The sequence below is a fragment of the Ornithodoros turicata genome, chromosome 5 (genome assembly GCF_037126465.1).
Source record: "Ornithodoros turicata isolate Travis chromosome 5, ASM3712646v1, whole genome shotgun sequence".
Classification (NCBI taxonomy): domain Eukaryota; kingdom Metazoa; phylum Arthropoda; class Arachnida; order Ixodida; family Argasidae; genus Ornithodoros; species Ornithodoros turicata.
In genome coordinates this window covers 38,316,173-38,337,577 of record NC_088205.1, presented here as the reverse complement: position 1 = coordinate 38,337,577, position 21,405 = coordinate 38,316,173, and the positions used below count along the sequence as shown (strand labels likewise).

General features: G+C 42.4%; 2 long non-coding RNA genes across 2 annotated transcripts; both read left to right on the top strand.

The window, feature by feature from the left end:
• Positions 1-80: 80 nt before the first annotated feature.
• Positions 81-14,114, top strand: LOC135394376 (uncharacterized). The gene is made up of 2 exons (XR_010422866.1): positions 81-9,820; positions 10,013-14,114. It is a non-coding gene; the product is annotated as an uncharacterized LOC135394376 (long non-coding RNA).
• A 1,540-nt stretch (positions 14,115-15,654) lies between these two features.
• Positions 15,655-16,572, top strand: LOC135395543 (uncharacterized). The gene is made up of 3 exons (XR_010423157.1): positions 15,655-15,962; positions 16,098-16,301; positions 16,380-16,572. It is a non-coding gene; the product is annotated as an uncharacterized LOC135395543 (long non-coding RNA).
• Positions 16,573-21,405: the final 4,833 nt, after the last annotated feature.

Below are 21,405 nucleotides of genomic sequence, written 5' to 3'. Positions count from 1 at the left end.
GTGGCTATGAATGTAGTGCCCTGGTCAGCGCATGAAGACATCAATTGTTCTCAGTCGTCGGTTTCGGGCTGTCGTAGGTGCACGTGTGTGTGTTGTGCTTCTTGTTTTATGCTAATTACCACATGGAGGGAAGTAATTTTAGTTCCTTGATGTTTGTACTCCCGAATTTTTAGTGAAACATTCGCGCCCAGCTGTGGTGGAATCCGTTAAATAAGTTCAATTTCGGAAGATTTACAGGCAACAATGCCGAATGATACTCCGATCAAATTGGGACAATCAAAAAACGTATATCTGTTCTCATATAGTCTTCGATAGCTTATAAATAGCTTCAGTGAGTGATTTAACGTGTGATACAGTTAGAATTTAGGGCTCAAACCCCTGCAGTGAAGCAGCAGTTACGAATGATACCCCTCAGGTTTTAAGCTCCGATCAAGTTTCAACAACCGAACGTCGTTTTCCTGTTCTCGTGCAGCTTTCGATAGCTTATAAAAGCCTCAGTGAGTGATTTAACGTGTGATACAGTTAGAATTTAGCGCTCAAAACCCTGCAGTCAAGCAGCAGTTACGAATGATACCCCTCAGGTTTTAAGCTCCGATCAAGTTTCAACAACCGAACGACGTTTTCCTGTTCTCGTGCAGCTTTCGATAGCTTATAAAAGCCTCAGTGAGTGATTTAACGTGTGATACAGTTAGAATTTAGCGCTCAAAACCCTGCAGTCAAGCAGCAGTTACGAATGATACCCCTCAGGTTTTAAGCTCCGATCAAGTTTCAACAACCGAACGACGTTTTCCTGTTCTCGTGCAGCTTTCGATAGCTTATAAAAGCCTCAGTGAGTGATTTAACGTGTGATACAGTTAGAATTTAGCGCTCAAAACCCTGCAGTCAAGCAGCAGTTACGAATGATACCCCTCAGGTTTTAAGCTCCGATCAAGTTGCAACAACCGAACGTCGTTTTCCTGTTCTCGTGCAGCTTTCGATAGCTTATAAAAGCCTCAGTGAGTGATTTAACGTGTGATACAGTTAGAATTTAGCGCTCAAAACCCTGCAGTGAAGCAGCAGTTACGAATGATACCCCTCAGGTTTTAAGCTCCGATCAAGTTTCAACAACCGAACGACGTTTTCCTGTTCTCGTGCAGCTTTCGATAGCTTATAAAAGCCTCAGTGAGTGATTTAACGTGTGATACAGTTAGAATTTAGCGCTCAAAACCCTGCAGTCAAGCAGCAGTTACGAATGATACCCCTCAGGTTTTAAGCTCCGATCAAGTTTCAACAACCGAACGACGTTTTCCTGTTCTCGTGCAGCTTTCGATAGCTTATAAAAGCCTCAGTGAGTGATTTAACGTGTGATACAGTTAGAATTTAGCGCTCAAAACCCTGCAGTGAAGCAGCAGTTACGAATGATACCCTTCAGGTTTTAAGCTCCGATCAAGTTGCAACAACCGAACGTCGTTTTCCTGTTCTCGTGCAGCTTTCGATAGCTTATAAAAGCCTCAGTGAGTGATTTAACGTGTGATACAGTTAGAATTTAGCGCTCAAAACCCTGCAGTCAAGCAGCAGTTACGAATGATACCCCTCAGGTTTTAAGCTCCGATCAAGTTTCAACAACCGAACAACGTTTTCCTGTTCTCGTGCAGCTTTCGATAGCTTATAAAAGCCTCAGTGAGTGATTTAACGTGTGATACAGTTAGAATTTAGCGCTCAAAACCCTGCAGTCAAGCAGCAGTTACGAATGATACCCCTCAGGTTTTAAGCTCCGATCAAGTTGCAACAACCGAACGTCGTTTTCCTGTTCTCGTGCAGCTTTCGATAGCTTATAAAAGCCTCAGTGAGTGATTTAACGTGTGATACAGTTAGAATTTAGCGCTCAAAACCCTGCAGTCAAGCAGCAGTTACGAATGCTACCCCTCAGGTTTTAAGCTCCGACCAAGTTTCAACAACCGAACGACGTTTTCCTGTTCTCGTGCAGCTTTCGATAGCTTATAAAAGCCTCAGTGAGTGATTTAACGTGTGATACAGTTAGAATTTAGCGCTCAAAACCCTGCAGTGAAGCAGCAGTTACGAATGATACCCCTCAGGTTTTAAGAGGGCATACCAGCTCTCCGTCCCAATGTATTTCCTATGGAACAGTTTTTATGCTTTCTCTCGGTAACCGCCGCGCAGATTTTGACGCGGGTGCTTTCATCATAAAGAGGAAGACGAGATGAAGAGAAATGCGCTACAGGATTTCTCATATATGTCGTATGTATTTTACGGCGACGTCACGAATGCGAAAAAAATACACAATTTTTCTCCTCCCTCTTTGAAAAGGTTTTATTAAACTTCTATAGCCATTTCGAAAAAAACTTTTCCATTACTCTCTCTGGAATTATTTCAGGAATCGATAGACATCAAATTTATATGTCTACCACTTATAGTTTTTATAAAAAAGCATGAAACGTGAGTACGCAAAATCGCCCACTCAAAGCCCCGTGAACGGCGTCATTCTGTGTTGCCATCTGGTGACGCGACAGCAAAACCGCGCGGAACGTATCCTTCCGCCGAGCAAGCATGCGCGTGCGCACCTGACCGTCCTGTTGGCTCCTCTGTCCTCTTTACTTTCCCGGACCGCTGACTTAGGGCATGACCTTGGAGACCAGAACAAAAGCTTACTTAGCTGCTCGTAAAGGGATTATTGCCTGAGCCTGAGGCATTGTCGCCAACAACCAGAGACCAACAACTGTCTTCTTTTTTCGGTGCGCGTATAGAGAATTGAGATGAGTTTATTAGCTTCACATGAAACATCAATTTGCCCGATTTTGACGTTTCGGGTTTGTGCTTACTCAGTCAACTGTCTCATAAGGCTAACGAGAATCTGTCGTATTTACGATTAGTGGAAGGCCGACTTTACAAACATTCCATTGACGTTCAACAGGACTGCCCTGTAATGTTCGTAATGTTGAAACAGCGATCAAGCGGATTACACACAGATAAATGTTCCTCAGGATAACTGCATTTAGAACTGCAGCTCTCTTTGTTCTTCTCCTTCTTTTATTGATCGATTTATTTTTATGTTTATCTTATTTCTTTTTTTTTTTGTCAACGCTCCACGTGAACCAATAAGAAAAATCGATCAAGCGACTGCTGCACAATTATTTCCGCCCACGCAATGGGCAACCGTCTTTTCCGGAACCCAAATTCACGTTCGCGAAAAAAGGAAAACCAATGACAATTCTCGATTGCTTCGAACGGTGATATGCCATGTTTAAAAGTCAGACACGAACAGGTGTTTTTGAGACTTCGTGTTTGTGTCTGTCCCTTCGTGTTCCCTAGCCTCGGGGTTTTACATCATGCATCAAATTTCGCTATCTGTCCAAGTCATTTTAGCGAACGAGATCCACATTTTTGGCTCTTAGGCTTAGCGGGGCGGACGCGACGGAACAGCACGTTAGGTAGTTAATTAATTATTAGGTTAGTAAAAGTTCGGTGTTTGCATTTTCATGTTCATGTTGTTTATTTTTCAACGGCGACTTCGATCACGTTATTTTGAGATATACGGCCAATTTTTCGATACCGGTTCCCTGGATTTTCCATCTTTCGACACTTCTTGCTGGTTGCGCGTTGGATGACCCAAAACCTGTACCCGTCGTTCTTTGCACCGCAAACAAAGGGAAGCCTTCTGAGGAAGATAAGGAACTCCGGGTCACTGGGGATTCTCAACTGAACTAGTGACGAAACTAGTAACGAAAGGTCTGGTGTAATGTGAAGTACCCTGTGAAAACCAAGGAGTGTCTAACAATATAGTACTGAAGTTTCCGGGTAATAATCAGTTCATTATGAGACGTAATTTGTGCTCCGAGACCTCCTCGCGTACATAAAGACGGAGTTCAAAGAGTTTTAGGAGCTTCCCTTCTCCTTTTCTTATTTCTTTTTTTTCTAAATAGCTGTTGCTAAATGCAATGCATTTATTTAGGCTGACTAAGTGTAAGTATTGAGCCTATCAAAAGGCCGAAAATCATAACGTCGAACTATCAGAAGGCCGGAAGCCAAAAGACCAAAAAATCATAACGTCGAACTGTCAGAAGGCCGAAAATAAGAAGGCTGAAAATGGAATGAAGCACATCACAGCCGACCGAGTGTTATCGTTCGCTTTGCGGATTTGTTGAAATTGGGAGACATAGGGTTCTTTTTTCTTTTTTTCACGTGTTAATGAATAATTAGATCTACATTCCATTCAACGAACAACATAAAATGGATATATAGTTCGCTGCATTAGTTCGCTAGCGATATCGTTCGCTGGATGCTAGTATTTCTCTACTGTCGATCAGACACAGGTTATACAGTTGTCCTTACATCTTTTTCTGTGCCTATGTTTGTGGGTTATAAAAGCTCTACGCCCACTTATTCAGTTGTTTCACTGCCCTTACAACTCCGCTTCTGCTGAAAGTACGGTACATCAGCATAGAAAGTATTAGAGAACAACTACAACATCATTGTCTGACCACCACCAACAACAAAAAAGAACTATATATGAAAATACTAGTATTCCGGTCCGGTTGAGTTGGGAACTAAGTCTGACGATACCCACGTTCAGCGAGCGTGAAGTCAGAGCCTCAGGATAGTGGGCATATGCGTTTCATTTCATTGGTACGAATACAGAAGGTCATTGCGCTCAGTATTCTGTAGCACTCCCCTTTATAAAAGAACACGGCTACCATTTTTCCAACATATCTGCCAGAAATACGTAGAAGGTAGCAGAACCTTGGAAAATCACCAGTGATGAATCACATCGTGGCATAGTCAAGATTTATTTGTTGACGGAGAATCGCTTTCTAATCTTACCGCGTTGTCTGTACTCAGCAAACTTTGCGAGAGAGGAACAGTAATTTAAACAAGTACCACCCAATTTAAACAAGTAATGTGATAGCGCTTGATCGGCTATGATCCGTTTCCTCAGCTGTTCACAACGGCGCTCCTGTAATTTCCGGGATACGGAGAAATCATCCCAGAAGAAATCGTCCCCGGTGGGAACTTTCATTCAATATTATTACTTCTACGGCTATATGTAGACCATATTGCCCAGTTGCATCGAATAGTATTTTGTCGACGGATATATGTAAACAATATTATCAATTTTTGAGCCAATATTCCTTGGTTGACGGCTATATGTAGACCATATTGCGCACTTTCATCCAATATTATTTGTTCTACGGCTATACGAGTATGTAGGTAATATTGCCCAGTTGCATCGAGTATTACGTATTTGGTCGACGGCAATATGTAGACCATATTACCAGTTTTCAGCAAATATTCGTTGGTCGGTGGCTATATGTAGACCATATTCCCCGTTTTCATCCAATATTGTTCGGTCGCTGGCAATATGTAGACCATATTTCCAACTTTCATGGAATATTGTTTGACCGACGGCTATATGTAAACAATATTGCCAGTTTGCGGCCAATATTCCTTGGCTGACGGCTATATGTAGATTATATTGCTCATTTTCATCCAATATTGTTCGTTCACCGTCCGTTGACAGTCCACCGTCCACAGTCCATCGAATCGTCCTCATCACATTATAACCGAAATTATATTCCGAAATCCTAAGCTGTTATTTGAAGAAAAGTAATTGATAACAGTACAAACATGAGTAAGAAACATCATAAACAGCATAACAGCATTTGATCGAACGCCATTTGGTCGAACGCCGCTTGGTCGAAAGCCGTTTGATCGCAAGCCGGTTGATCGACGCCGTTTGTTCGAAAGATGTTTCTTCGAAGGGAGTTCGAAGCTCGCAGCGTGTCCTTAGCACCTCTTTTTCTGTAACTTTTGACTCGAACATATGGAGCAGGCAATCAGTGTCCTCTCCTTTTTTGTTTGTTTGTTTCTTGCTTCTTTTTTTTTCAGCTAAAGACCCCACTGGTTATTTGCAGACCTTTGTCATTCACGAACAGCACAGCCTTCTGGCTTTTTACTCTCTCCCATCTGAAAATAAAATAAAATTGAATAGAACAATGTGGAAGTATCCCGCGAAATTGTAACGGGACCCATTACTTCAATCCCCCGGCGATGAACTCCCTACCCATCATCCTGAAATAAAGTTGTTGTTGTATCCCGCGAACCAGTGGGACACATACCGAAGAAAATGTCTTCACGATCGTACGATCGTATGGTTTCTTTTTTTTTCCTTCTTTTTTTTGGGGGGGTAGCAGAATTCGCTTGCACGAATTCAACCTCCCCTTGTTATTTATTTATGTAACCAACCAACAACAACAAAATGTCTTCAAGTTGGGAGCAGCCAATAGTCTGTGCTTCTTCTGGGCATGGCACGAAAAACTGTCCGAAAACTGTCCGAACCGAAATCGGGACCGAACTTTTTCTGTGCATCACCGCGTGCTACCAAAATGCACCCCAAATTTCGGCCGAAGACTTCTGGCCTTGGGGAACATCGCCTTTCAACAATCCAGCTCAATGAGATAATCCCTGTATTCATAGAAGTAGAAATCGCACACACGGCAACAGTCGACCCGACTGCTACGTCATCGTTGCTATGGTTCTCCTTCCGGCTGAATAGCCATTGGATGCTTCTCCTTTTTCGGTTGGCGTCACTTCCCATTTCGGAGGAGAAATCTGGCTTGGTCAGATCGGGCCGGGAAGGGGGAGAGGGAACATGGGGGAAAGGATTACTGTAGTTTTCTGGTAAAGAAGTCTATTCTGCGATGAAAATTTTGAAAAGTATTTTGCACCAACGCCCTGTAAATGAAGTCAAATATTTGATAATGCTTACTTACCAGAAATATACATACCAAAATGTCATTTTTGCATGAATAATAGAGTTATTATCAAGGTAAATTGCGTGTAAGCGTGTGCAGAAAAAAAAAGAAAAAGGGAATACTGTTTTGGAGCACTAGATTTTCCTGACTGGCATTGTAAGCGCTGTGTGTTTATAGCCTAATTTACAGCCGCCGGTACATCCAGTTGAGAGCCTCCGTGATACCGACATCTCGGGCGAGCTTTGATAGCATATGAGGTTACCTTTCCTTGGCCATTTCCTGATTTCTTAATTGGCAATCGCCTTGTGCTCAGACTCACTGCTGGCAACATTCATTTATAATACCATCTGTGTGTGTGCCCATATTGCCATCCATACTATCCGATCACACCTATACGTCGGCATACACTAAGTATGCACTAGTAAAACAATACGAAGAGCAACTAAAAATTACATAATATCAGTCAGTACAGACAACAAACACAACAACAAACAACAAGAAAATAAAAATAAAGTACTCATATAGCAATAGGAGACAAGCAAAAAGACGTGAATGTCTCGAATCGGACTGCAGACCTTTCGTGTCAAAGTCCGACACTTTACCTCTCGACAAACAGCGCAGAGGGTGCGGGCCGCCTTAAACTTGCGAGGTCAACCATGCACAATGGGGATTATTTCGTGAGTCGGAGGCGAACGGCGTGATAAGGATCGGCGAGCTTGGCGCCATCTAGAATCGGGAAAATCGTGAATCGGAGTTGCTCCCCGACTGGTATGGCCTCTTAAGCTCCGATCAAGTTGCAACAACCGAACGTCGTTTTCCTGTTCTCGTGCAGCTTTCGATAGCTTATAAAAGCCTCAGTGAGTGATTTAACGTGTGATACAGTTAGAATTTAGCGCTCAAAACCCTGCAGTCAAGCAGCAGTTACGAATGATACCCCTCAGGTTTTAAGCTCCGATCAAGTTTCAACAACCGAACGACGTTTTCCTGTTCTCGTGCAGCTTTCGATAGCTTATAAAAGCCTCAGTGAGTGATTTAACGTGTGATACAGTTAGAATTTAGCGCTCAAAACCCTGCAGTCAAGCAGCAGTTACGAATGATACCCCTCAGGTTTTAAGCTCCGATCAAGTTGCAACAACCGAACGTCGTTTTCCTGTTCTCGTGCAGCTTTCGATAGCTTATAAAAGCCTCAGTGAGTGATTTAACGTGTGATACAGTTAGAACTTAGCGCTCAAAACCCTGCAGTCAAGCAGCAGTTACGAATGATACCCCTCAGGTTTTAAGCTCCGATCAAGTTTCAACAACCGAACGTCGTTTTCCTGTTCTCGTGCAGCTTTCGATAGCTTATAAAAGCCTCAGTGAGTGATTTAACGTGTGATACAGTTAGAATTTAGCGCTCAAAACCCTGCAGTCAAGCAGCAGTTACGAATGATACCCCTCAGGTTTTAAGCTCCGATCAAGTTTCAACAACCGAACGACGTTTTCCTGTTCTCGTGCAGCTTTCGATAGCTTGTAAAAGCCTCAGTGAGTGATTTAACGTGTGATACAGTTAGAATTTAGCGCTCAAAACCCTGCAGTCAAGCAGCAGTTACGAATGATACCCCTCAGGTTTTAAGCTCCGATCAAGTTTCAACAACTGAACGACGTTTTCCTGTTCTCGTGCAGCTTTCGATAGCTTGTAAAAGCCTCAGTGAGTGATTTAACGTGTGATACAGTTAGAATTTAGCGCTCAAAACCCTGCAGTCAAGCAGCAGTTACGAATGATACCCCTCAGGTTTTAAGCTCCGATCAAGTTTCAACAACCGAACGACGTTTTCCTGTTCTCGTGCAGCTTTCGATAGCTTATAAAAGCCTCAGTGAGTGATTTAACGTGTGATACAGTTAGAATTTAGCGCTCAAAACCCTGCAGTCAAGCAGCAGTTACGAATGATACCCCTCAGGTTTTAAGCTCCGATCAAGTTGCAACAACCGAACGTCGTTTTCCTGTTCTCGTGCAGCTTTCGATAGCTTATAAAAGCCTCAGTGAGTGATTTAACGTGTGATACAGTTAGAACTTAGCGCTCAAAACCCTGCAGTCAAGCAGCAGTTACGAATGATACCCCTCAGGTTTTAAGCTCCGATCAAGTTTCAACAACCGAACGTCGTTTTCCTGTTCTCGTGCAGCTTTCGATAGCTTATAAAAGCCTCAGTGAGTGATTTAACGTGTGATACAGTTAGAATTTAGCGCTCAAAACCCTGCAGTCAAGCAGCAGTTACGAATGATACCCCTCAGGTTTTAAGCTCCGATCAAGTTTCAACAACCGAACGACGTTTTCCTGTTCTCGTGCAGCTTTCGATAGCTTGTAAAAGCCTCAGTGAGTGATTTAACGTGTGATACAGTTAGAATTTAGCGCTCAAAACCCTGCAGTCAAGCAGCAGTTACGAATGATACCCCTCAGGTTTTAAGCTCCGATCAAGTTGCAACAACCAAACGACGTTTTCCTGTTCTCGTGCAGCTTTCGATAGCTTATAAAAGCCTCAGTGAGTGATTTAACGTGTGATACACTTAGAATTTAGCGCCCAAACCCTGCAGTGAAGCAGCACTTACGAATGATACCCCTCATGGTACAGTATGAACAACAGAACACAGCTTTCCTGTCCTCATATAGCCTTCGATAGCTTATAAAAGCCACAGTGAGTGATGGTAACATCTGATACAGTCAGAATGTAAGGCTGAAAAATCCGCAATCAAGCAGCGGTGTCGAGTGATACCGCTCAGGTTTTAAGCTCCGACCTGATTTGAACAACCAAACACCGTTTTCCTGTCCTCGTATGGCCTTTGGTAGCTTAGAAATGCCACAGTGAGTGATGCGATGGTTTTCTTTTCAAAAATTGTAGAGGATTTTATAAATGACACTGCTGAAATTTAAGGCTTGCAAATGATGATTACGGAGAGTAAAATGCTATCCAGCATGTTAAAAGCTACAAATTTGAAGCTTTTTGTTGCCTAAATACATTTCACCCTGTTGTTTCCAGGTGGAACCCCTGTAGCTGACCAGAAAGGCCAGGACTGTCAGATGCCATACATGAATTGGGTATGGGATAGAGAGAGAAGTATTGGGATTCTATTGGAGAATTTGCATACCCCTGTTTATGCTAGTCCTCACTAGGCTAACCAAAGCAGGCACACAATTGTTCTCGTGCTGAGCTGACAGATTTGTAACTGACACTGTTTACTTATAATTCTCAGTAATTTCACACTACTCACAATTATGTTTTACTTTCAGTTCAAGGTCTTCAAACAGAGCTGACGCAGCAGAAGGCCTCTGGTGGCATACTGTAATCAAGTGCGCCACTCCCATGGGATTATTGCATTGGCCTTTTGCATTCATGCCTGAATGCTGTCCAGGGCATCTCACAGGCACCAGTTGCGTGACGATGCCCCACCCCACGGATTGTCTTATGCCAGCAGCGTGCTCCCGTAGGGAACTATGGACACTAGAAGATGGACTGTGGACATGCTAAGGAATTCTTCAGTAGCTTAATGGTGCACGGGAGAAGAAACAGCAGACCTGGACGAAGTAAACAAACGGCCCTTGTCAGGGCCACCATATGTCTGCCACAATGGCTAGCGTTCTGCTGATAGAACAAACCCTGATGGTGATAGAAGATCACTGAACTAATCATAACTCAAGCACGATGGCTACAACAGTGCTGATAGAAAGCAATCATTGCAGTTGCAAATGCCATACATTTCGTTAAGCACTATATTTTTGCTGACAGTAATATTTAGAGTTGAAGGAGTCATGTTCTGCCACTTTTTGGATGGTCAAAGTATGCATCACAGAACATGTTGCTAAGGTGAACATTATGTGGAACCGACTATAACTCCTGTTATTCATTCGCACAGAAAATATGAAGCAGAAAATGTCGAGGCTGTTGCGAGAGACCTGTACTATGTCTGTTCTATGTCTTTTGCAAAAGCTATCACTGTTTCTCGACAAAAGTGGCGTGGAGAATGTACTGGATGCCTCCATTTCTCCCCTTTCTCTCCGTACTATAAAGGTAGTTCTTTTTGTGTAGTCCAATAATACGAGAATTTGAAAAAAGGTCTTTGGGTGTACTTGACATAAGTGTATGCCAGTCTATATCATTGAACCCCCGTGGCACTGAGGACAAAACTTTACGAGACAGTATGTTTGGGTCCGAAGAACGCCATTGGAGCCACAGGGCACATTGACTTTAGACCACATCATGGAGGGCCACAAGGAAAAGAAACGACTGTAGTTACCATAAAACTTTGGTATATCATACGTAACATTGTACACACAAACAGGACTGACATAGTTATTGTGGAGTCGGATAGTGGATAACACAAAAAATTAACGGGCTTACTAGGCTAACGCCAATAAATGGGTGGCCTTTCAAATAGAGTGCTGAAATTATGAAAAACTATTTGACCTTCACAAAGGTTTAGGAGAATGTTCAGGAGCACTCCAAATTATCTATTTACTTACTGTATTGCTGCCTTAGCTCACAGTTGGAAAAATAAGTATGGAAAATCAAAGAGAAAGAGCTAGCTGGCATATTCACGGTGGGTTATGGCTTCAGGTTTGCTATGTTGTGTTTAATGAGAAGTGCAGAAATTTGGGCCAGTTTGTACATAACTGCATAAGGGAATATGAGCATACAGACGGGACAATAGAGAGACAGAGCTGCTTACAACTAAACTATAATGATAGGAAACCCGACGCAGTCATGTGCGCAGGTGCATTGGTATCCCACCATGTCAAAACAACGAATACAGTGCTAGACAAATGTTAGAGAACACGTTCCGGCGCATTCCTTCCTTAGAGTGACAGTGAATGGGACCGTACAGACTTAGACATGTGCGTATAGGTAGCCAAGTCACCTGTATGCAAGTCCGTACGATACCATTCGTTGCCAGTTTGTCACTCGGAGGGAGGAGTGCGCCAGAGTATGTTCCATAAACTTTTGTCCAGCACTTTACAAGTATAACACTGACTAACAATGTAGAGTGGGCTAGTTGGTATGACATCTTAGACTATGGAGCTACGGCAGACAACGACAACACACCACTCCACAATCAACTGGTTTATTTCTGGAAAAACAGAAAAGGAACTTTACACCTAGTGGTGATCTTTTCCTGCTGTCCTTGTCTGCCATAGCTCTGTAGTGAAGAAGTCTGTACAAGTATGTCAGACAAGACCCTAAAAATGACATTTTTAGGCATGTGCAAACAAAACCACAATAGTGATAAGGGGTGAGAAGTGAAAAAAATTCCTATGATATGAATAAAAATTCAAGTTCCTTATCCATCAGAAAAATACAATCTTCAGTAGCACAACTGGAAGAACCACTTATTTAAGCCACTTCGACTACCTCTCTTTCGAACTGACAGTTTGCTTTTCTTTTTGGCCGAGTTCTCTCAAAAGCCGGCTTTTAATGTCACTATTTGATTTAGTATAAGAATTAGGATGGACAGAAGATCGACTCAATCCTCGCATTAGCTACGGTGTGCTAGTGTACCATCCGCACGCGAATACCAGGTTGCCGTCTCCCTAATTTTGTGAGGTTCGAGAGCCTGCTCGAACTGCTCGAGAACTGCTCGCATGCAGTGTATTCTACCTAACATGGACAGCGCAGCAGCAGTACGGCGGGCCAGGCTGAAAACAATGTCTGAAAATCTGTTCTCCTAACTCGTCTTTAAATTTTTAGAGAGGGTAGCTTCCTTCTCTTTGGCGGCCAAGAGGCCGCGTGTTTGAGATCCCTAGCTGTAGATAGGGCAATCGCTTTCAAAACTAAACAACAAGGATCAGAAAAGTAAAGCTGTCCTATATCTGCGCAGAAGCACCATAGCTCATGTACAAAGCAGGTTGGTTGGGTGGTGGTTGGTAAAACAACAAGAGGATGCGCGAATTCTGCCATGGATGCCTACCATGGTAATGAGGTACCCCATGCATCTTCTGCACCCCTCTACGCGATATTCTATTCTATAACACCAGTGTGCCTTACAACTGTATCTGGCAGGTGTGTATATTGCAAAAATACAATCCAAAGGTTGAAAGTGCTGCTGCTGGTCGTGTGTGGCCTGTCTTACCATCGTTTTGCCGCTATTGGAATAGATATGTATACGTACCAACCTGCTCGACAGCTGTTATTGTCAAAGGTTATACACATTACAAACGAGTAGGAAATGGAAATTCCTACTCGTTTAAGTAATGCTGTCCGTGTCACTATGGCTCAATGTATGAAGCCGGTTTTCACCTTGTCTGAAAATAATTTTGCAAGCTGAAGAAAAAATGTAGAAATGGACTTGTATACATCGAATTGAACTACATAGACTAGCATCGTTGCTTTGTTGTTTCGAGCAGCAGCTGCGGTTTGGAGTTTCCTCTCAACGCTGGGCCAATATTGCCCCGCATTTATATGCCGGGGTTTGGGGGTTAAACGCCCCCCCCCCCCCCAAAAAAAAGTAAGTTTGGTTAGTGCATTTGGAAGGGGGAGATGATAATGAAATCCTCCTCACCCATGTAAAGTCCCCATAGAACTCCTCTATAAATATTTTTGGGCTAGGCCACTGCTTTGAGCCCAACGCAGTTTACGAACTGCCTTCGCAGGTGACAATATGATGACGTCGGCCCAAGTTGCAGCGACTTGTGCCAACCAAATACCGATCTCCGGCAGATTTTAGGCAATTTTCACTTGGACTTTTTGTCTAGCTGGACACAAGGCTATTGAAAGATGTAACATTTCCTTGAGTTTCAAGAACACAGAAGACGACGAGGACGATACAAGACTCAAATACGAACTAAAAAAAATGTTATAGAGTACATCAGTTCTCTTGCACTATATTAATTTGTTCATACATGATCATTGTTTTCAATATAGTAGTGTGGTATTGCAGCGAAATTGTAAAAGCTCCTCGTGACGTATTGCACCCGGACTGTTTCCACACGCGTGTCAACTTGTATTCTTCGAAACCTGAAGTATGCCTCATATATCCTCAGGTGGGCAAAAGTAGAGTCACTAAATAAGCTTATTTAGTGACTCTAGGCAAAAGCAATCCACAGACCGACCGCTGTGGCGTCGCTCATGATCTTCGTTGTCTCACGACGTAAACTCCCAATTATATATCCTCATATATATTCTTGATACCTTTAACTTTTTACTGCAGAACCGGTTCCGAAGCGTTGCGGGCCTGTACATTAGAAGAAAAAAAAGAAAAAGCAAAAAACAAAAAAGAGCTAGGAAAGTGCACAGTTTGGTGGAAGATGCCAGAAAACTGTAATTGCGGGAAGAGATTACATAAGAAATAATTGTTGTACACGTATATTTTTCCTTTTATTAAATCGGTTGGACGTTCGGCGTCGTGGTGTATATTTCTCTCTTTCTTTGTGCTGTGTTTACACCGTACCAACTACCCCAAGTGTCTGCCTTACTTTGGATGCATTTGTAAATTTGAAACTTCGTGTTCATCACCGGCTAACCTGACACGATATGCTTTCAGTGAATAGCAGCACGACGCTCTTAAGTTGACCACCTGGCCATGTTTTCTACCGAATTCTCCAAATTTCTGGATTCCGCAGAGGATTTGACAAACCCGTATTTGAAATGGGATTTGACTTGGCATGAAAAAAGGCAAATAAGCAAGAAAGATGCTTCACTTTGTTTTCCATAAGATTAAACGAGCTAGTACTCGAGTTAAAAGGGATGCATACATTACTATGGTTTGCCCTACTTTGGATTGTGCATGTACAGTATGGGATCCGCACAAAATGTTTTTAATTCAGGAGAGGGTTCAGAATATTGCGGCCAGATGAGTTGCATGGATGTTAGTATAAGCGAGATAAAGTCAAGATTAGGTTGGGATAGTTTGTTGACAAGGAGACAACAGTTACGTTTGCAATTTTCAGATGATATTATTCATGATAAAATTAGTATATGACAAAGGAACCTCCATCGTACATATCGAGATTGATCATTGCAGGAAAATTCAGCCCAACGGATGTATAGAGCTTATTTTTTCGGGACCTGAGTACCTGTTGTCTAAGAAATGTGTGCTTTTTCATTTTTCTTTTTGCATGTCGTACTTATTGCTTACTTTTATTTTTATGTATCCACGCCACAGTAATGTCGTAAGGCGTTCTTGCATAAGAGCAGAAATAAATAAATACAGAAAAAAAACTATAATTCTGGATACACAATGACTTCATTTGCTTCTCGAAAATAAAGACTTGACTTGAATCCGATTTGTTCCATCAAATCCATATCATTGGCGTGAGGTGCCTCAGTCATGATGAACCACGATAGCGGTGATACAAATGCTGACAAATTACGAAGTGCTTCGCATGCTTCAGATACACTTTCAACGTTTCGAATATGAGCGGGCTTCTATAGCCATGACGGCTTCAAGGCTTCAACCGGTTTCAACGACTTCAACCTTCAACACACTACAAAGCAGGCAAAAAGTTCCCAGTATGTCAACAACGCGAAAAAGATCGTCCGTGCAACATTCGTGTGAAAGAACGGGCCTATTAATAAACAGTACAACAAAAATGGATGAAATTGAAATAATGGCTTCATTTTTCCCGCGGAGGCAACTAGAATGCAAGGCGTCCCACGCAGCAGCCAATGAGAAGTAGGAGCTATATTTTTGCGCGGAAGCACCTGGAAGAGTGAGTGACGCGGCAATGATACCCATCAGGATCTAGCATGGGATCTAGCGTCTTGTGATCTGAGGGGTATCATTGCCGCGTCACTCACTCTTCCAGGTGCTTTCGCGCAAAAATATAGCTCCTACTTCTCATTGGCTGCTGTGTGGGACTTGCTGGATCGCGCATGGGAGAGGGGCTCGTGGGGGAGAGGCGTGCCTTCGTGCCGCCATGTTGGTGGGCCCTAAAGTGCTGTGTGTGCCCATGGGCCTGTAGCTCTCGGCCAGGCGGCGTTGCGATCAGCGGACGACAGCGCCGCATGTGGAAGCAAATCGAAACAATGGTCCGCACAAGAGTGTTTCGGTTTCGCGGGTTTCGCTCTGGCGCAAGCAAGCAATGTATCGCATCTTGCGTGGGTTTGAAAAGCTGGAGGTCATTGACGATTGGGCAAGTTACTAGTCAATGTTTTCGGCGTCGACCAAGCATCGGACGGTAACGAAATCGTCGTTAATGCATTTCGGAAGAAGTAAAGGACAGCGTGGTTTATAGCGTCCGGTTCGAGGTGAGTCGGCTTGATCGTACGTAATATTTGTTAACTGTACATCAAAATGATATACCTGATCAGAAAGACATTGAATGCACATTTTACCCGCACTGAAAGCTGATTTAACTTAATTTCGGTACCTCTCCATCACAGGTGTCCAAGTGCTCGTGACAGTTTATGTTGCGTCGTGTACCTGTAAACCGGGAATTGCGGGAAAATGTAAGCACGCGGCAGCAGTCTGCTGCTACCTGAACAAGGAAGAAGACGCCACATGTACGGGCAACAACAAAAGAGAGGCAAGCCAAGCTCAAAGCCGCAGGCGTGACATGACAAAGGGTATCGCCGACTTATTTCCGAGTACGTATGTATAATGTGGACAATGTGCTTTCCTTTAGGCAGGAGCTCGGGTGCAGACCTTTCATATTGTATTTTTAGAGCTGATGAGGCTACAGTCATCTCTGCTGCATCGTTGATCATTTGCCAATGATCTTTCTCTACTGAATGCTGCTGCTGTACCCTGCTGCATCGTTGATCGTTGGCTATTCTGTTATTCTTCAGCATTTTATATGTTTCATCAACCAGTATTGTACCGTGTACCTAGTACGTTGCCTCAAAACAATGCTGTATTGCTCTTGGTAATAAACAGCTTGCATCTGATATATTTCTCCTTGTTTGTGTAATGTAGGTATATCAACCAAATGTCTCCCGCTGCAAAAAGAAAACCGCCTGGTGATATCATTCACGCGTACCCAGACATAGTTTGTCCACTCGCTGAGGTTCTTGAGTCTGAACAGAGGGGAGCCTTACAGTGGAACTGTAAAGAGGTTCTGAACGGCATTTTCGACAATGTAGTAACGGGAGAGCAAACGGAGAATCTATTTGATCTCCTAAAGGTCATGAGAGGGACACGCACGGTGTTCCATTATAGCATTCCAACAAAAATGCCAGGGGGTAGCTTCAGTATTTCACCGCATTCTACAGATACCATGTCCCACTCCACCCAGCCCTTCTACTGGGTGACACTCCTCTTGTGCCGTTTGATAACGTCATTAAATTTCTGACCACATGTGGGTTTCTTAGTCAGATGTAGATTATAAGCATTGCTCCGCTTTTATCCAATATCACTGAACTCATGTAAATATCTCATTGTCACACTTTTGTCACACATTGTCACACTAGCTTGCTTGTTGTCGTCATCCTCTTCTCTCTCTTATCCTCGTCAATCTCATCGCTCATACCTGTAGATAGATTTTAACTACCACACACACTCTCTCACATCATCTTTCCCATAATCATCTCCGACACGCTCACCATGGTTTTGGCGCTCTATGGCCTTTGTTGCCTTTGTGCCATTAAACACATCAATCAATCAATCAATCATAGCGGGTCTCTTGAAGAACGTAAGTAAGTAAGGTCATTGCTTTTATTTAAGTAAACATCACACTGCACGAAGACGCTCGAACATAGCAGAGAAGAAGAACCGGCGGGAGTCGATGCCCACAGTAAGCCTTTCATATTTCCCTCTAATTTGCATATAAAGTACTAACTGTTTGGCAAACTTTGTGATATAATAATAATAATAATCCAATATAATAATAATAATAATATATCCAAGTAAATTTCTACCGCAAGTTGTTTGGGTATAACTCTACATTATCTCCAGGTGGAATGCAGAGCGGAAACTTCGCGGCGTTTTTACGGTAGACGCAATTAACCCTTTCCGCCTTTCTGTCTCCCAAGGGTTTCCGAGGAAGCGATAAAACCTTATTTTTTGACGTTTTGGAATCTGTTATGGTAGTCAACGACACAACAATACTGTGTGCCCGACTTGTGTTGTGGCTTGCCGTGCGTTGGCAATCTGAAAGGCGGCATATTTAACCACGATACATGCTTGGCTGCCTGGCTGTGCGGACCAGTCACTGCTCCCGCTCCCGCTTGGGTCCCGATTGGCGCTCGCGTCGCCGGGCAAACTTGAGCGCAACGGGCCTATAGAAAACAATGGGAGGCAACGGAGATTGTGAGTATTTATTGCGCTGCTAGCATTGATCGTTGTTTGTCATCACACAATTTTGTAAGGTGCCAGTATACTGATGTATCCTAACAGTGTTTCACAGGTGTCCCGCCGTTCGATTCTTAATTACGTTATGTTCTGCATTCCGAAACTAGACCGTCACCGCAGTGCAGCGCTGGGGATTGTACTACAGCACGTTTCCCAGCCAATATTTCAATAAGAAACGACTTGAGGTTAACAACAACCATGTATATAATATCCCGTACTGCGTTCTGAACAAAAATTGTTCCATAAAGAACGGTCCGGGAAAAGATATACTCGCATGGCAGAAAGAGATTGTTCTGTAGAATCACAGCCGTTGTTTTAGCCGTGTATGCGTTTAGTATGATTTATATCAAGCATCGCCTTAGAAAGAACCTTTTAGTAAACGACAGCGGTGCTTTGCCTCGCAAATATAGACACACCGAAGCAGCGCAAATAATTACTTCACGCAATTAGATCACACTCGTTAGGACAGTTAATCAGGTAGTGATGTAAGCTTAATCAATTAAGTTACTTAGAAAGTGGTAACACCTCCTTGAGACACAGGACTTATCTCTTTTTGAAGTACAGCCCTTCTATGTTTGTTTGCTTCTTCATTTGTTCTGATTATTTGCAGGCGCGGTTGTGCCAAACTGAATGTCCTTCTCCAGCACTCACATGCTTTTGTTGAATACAACTGCAGCGTGAGAAAAGCTGCTTGGGGACGGGGTCCTGCTATCCAGTGCTGACTTTGTCATGCTTGTTATGTGGAGCATGTTCCAAAAAATGCAGCTCCACATATGGTCTTCAAGTTGCAACAGGACTATTTGGAGCTTGAAACAGTTGTGATTTTGTCATTTTGGCCCTCGTGTACCCAGTCTGTGAAACGCAAACAAAAAAGTCTATCACGATATGCTTTTGTAATGAAGATCACTGATGATGAGTAAAGAGAATATACGAGTTCAAGTTTATTCAATATTTTATATCGTTCATTATATTATTCAACATTTTATGTCAAGTTTATACAACATCAAGTTTATTCAAGTTCAAGATTTATTTCTTGCACTTATGCGTTTCAGGATACAATGAACGTGCAGGCAGGTCGCAAAAGACTACATTTATTGTTTTGTGACCTTGCTACAATGGCAATATATATTTTAGGAATGACAATGGTCAGGTACGCTCTCTAAATTTGTAGCACTCAATTTTAGGTTGGAATGAGCAATGAATAGCAACTTCCCTCCTGATATTTTCTCATATATGCTAAATTTTAAATTTAATGTGATCGAATATGTGATAATATAATAATAATATATAAGAATATAATATGTGATAAATGAATGTGATCAACAGTAAATGTAAACAACATGAGTAGCCAGAGAAGTGCATTCACAATAAATAATTTTCTTCTTATAGCGTATATGTGCATGCCTATTAACTGAAACAATTATCACAGTTCCCTGACAAGTTTTAATTTCTGAGAGTGTACTGTAGAGGCTGCTTAGATCTACAACAGTTCATACAAGGTATTATATACTGTGAATGCCTTTAAAAATCGTCATGTGACACATATGCCTTTACTTTCTGGAGGTGCTGTGGTAGTCAAAGCTCGTGGGCATTACGCAGGTTCTGCACCGAGTTCTTGAGTATGTCGAGGCAGCTGTGAAGTAACCTGCATTGATGATGATTATTACAATTTTTATGGTGCATCGACAACAAAGGAAATAATACATCAGAACATTGGTTTGGGTGCAACCAGTTAAAAATGAATATGTTGTTTAATAAATGCACTGGACAAATGTTAAAACATCAGTTTAAAACATGGTTTACAATCCCTGTATCTTCTAAAAATTAAAAAGATTAAAAACTATTCTAAAAAGAATATGGGGAACTCTTCTAAAAATAATTATATAATCTCTAATTATTATATTGCTGGGTGAAGGAGCTTAAAGTGTAAGGTGTGTTTTTGATGTGAACATGTAAGAAAATATGCAAAACTGAGAGAGGCTAACCACAGTGCGTGCACTGAGGTTGTTCCTTCCTGTAAAGTAGAAACCAGTGGATGAGGAACGCGATACTTACCTGTACACCCAGCCGTATCACACTGCACAGATTATTCACTGGGTAGCATGACGGAACCTGTATTGAGAGACCACTTTTGCCTTAACAACTGCTACAAATAGCACGATACGCTACAGATTATTACTATCGTACCAAGCTGACGATACAGCTCAGACACAAAGGCGGTATTCAAGTCGCGCCACACCACCGTTACGCAGGATTCTTTGTCACAAATCAAACCAAGGCACAAAACAATACCAATACATGAAAAAAGGTGACAATCGTGGTCTCATTATGACGTAATACCGAACTTGTGCGCGAAGGTAATTCAAAGAAATGAATGTGGCACTTGCTTCCGCAGAGAACACCGTGCACCATGCTAGCAATGCGTGCAAAAAAGCGCTCGATTGCTTGCACATATATTGATGACAACACTATCTGTGTAGTGTAACATGTTCTTTCAAGCATATTATGCACTCAAACTGTATTTGCCGCCGGGTAAAATGCAAGCGTGCTTGATTGAACGTCGGTAGAGCGATCAAGCAACCTGCATCCAGTGCTCATTTTGGGCAAAAAAACACTTCATAATGGTCAACTAAATATACAGAATGGACGCCTATTTATTCCTTGATGAAGAGTGACTCACCTGTATAAATTTAGGCCCTGTAACCTTGCCAGTACGGTTGGTATGACCGTAATTGCAAGAAGTTGCCATGATCGCTGCGGCGACTGTTGTGGGTACAGTAAGATGTAATGCGTAATGCCCACAAACTCCACAGCACCTCCAGAAAGTAAAGGCATATGTGTCACATGGGATTTTTAAAGGCATTCACAGTATATAATACCTTGTATGAACTGTTGTAGATCTAAGCAGCCTCTACAGTACACTCTCAGAAATTAAAACTTGTCAGGGAACAGTGATAATTATTCCAGTTAATAGGCATGCACATGTACGCTATAAGAAGAAAATTATTTATTGAGAATGCCCTACTGTTGATCACACTCATGCAGCTGTAGGTTTACCTTCGGCCTCTTGGAACTCTTTATAGTTACCTTAGCTGCAGGGGGAGTGTCATCCAGCATGTCAACTACTTGCAGAAATATTGACGTATTTAAGATTATGACACAGTTTGAAGGGTTTCAATTCAGGAAATTTGCAGTGGCAGGGCCTGCCAGAGTGAAACCTACTGAATATTTTATGGTGTCGAAGTGGCAGTTCCTCCAGGATAGGAATATCTTAGATGGGAGCAAGAAGCTTGAAACTAACAAAGTGTTGTTTGCATTAAGCAATTTGTAATACACTGAACACATAGGCAGCAAAACAAAAATTTAAAATTCAGCAAGTATGAAAATTGGGTGCAACAAATT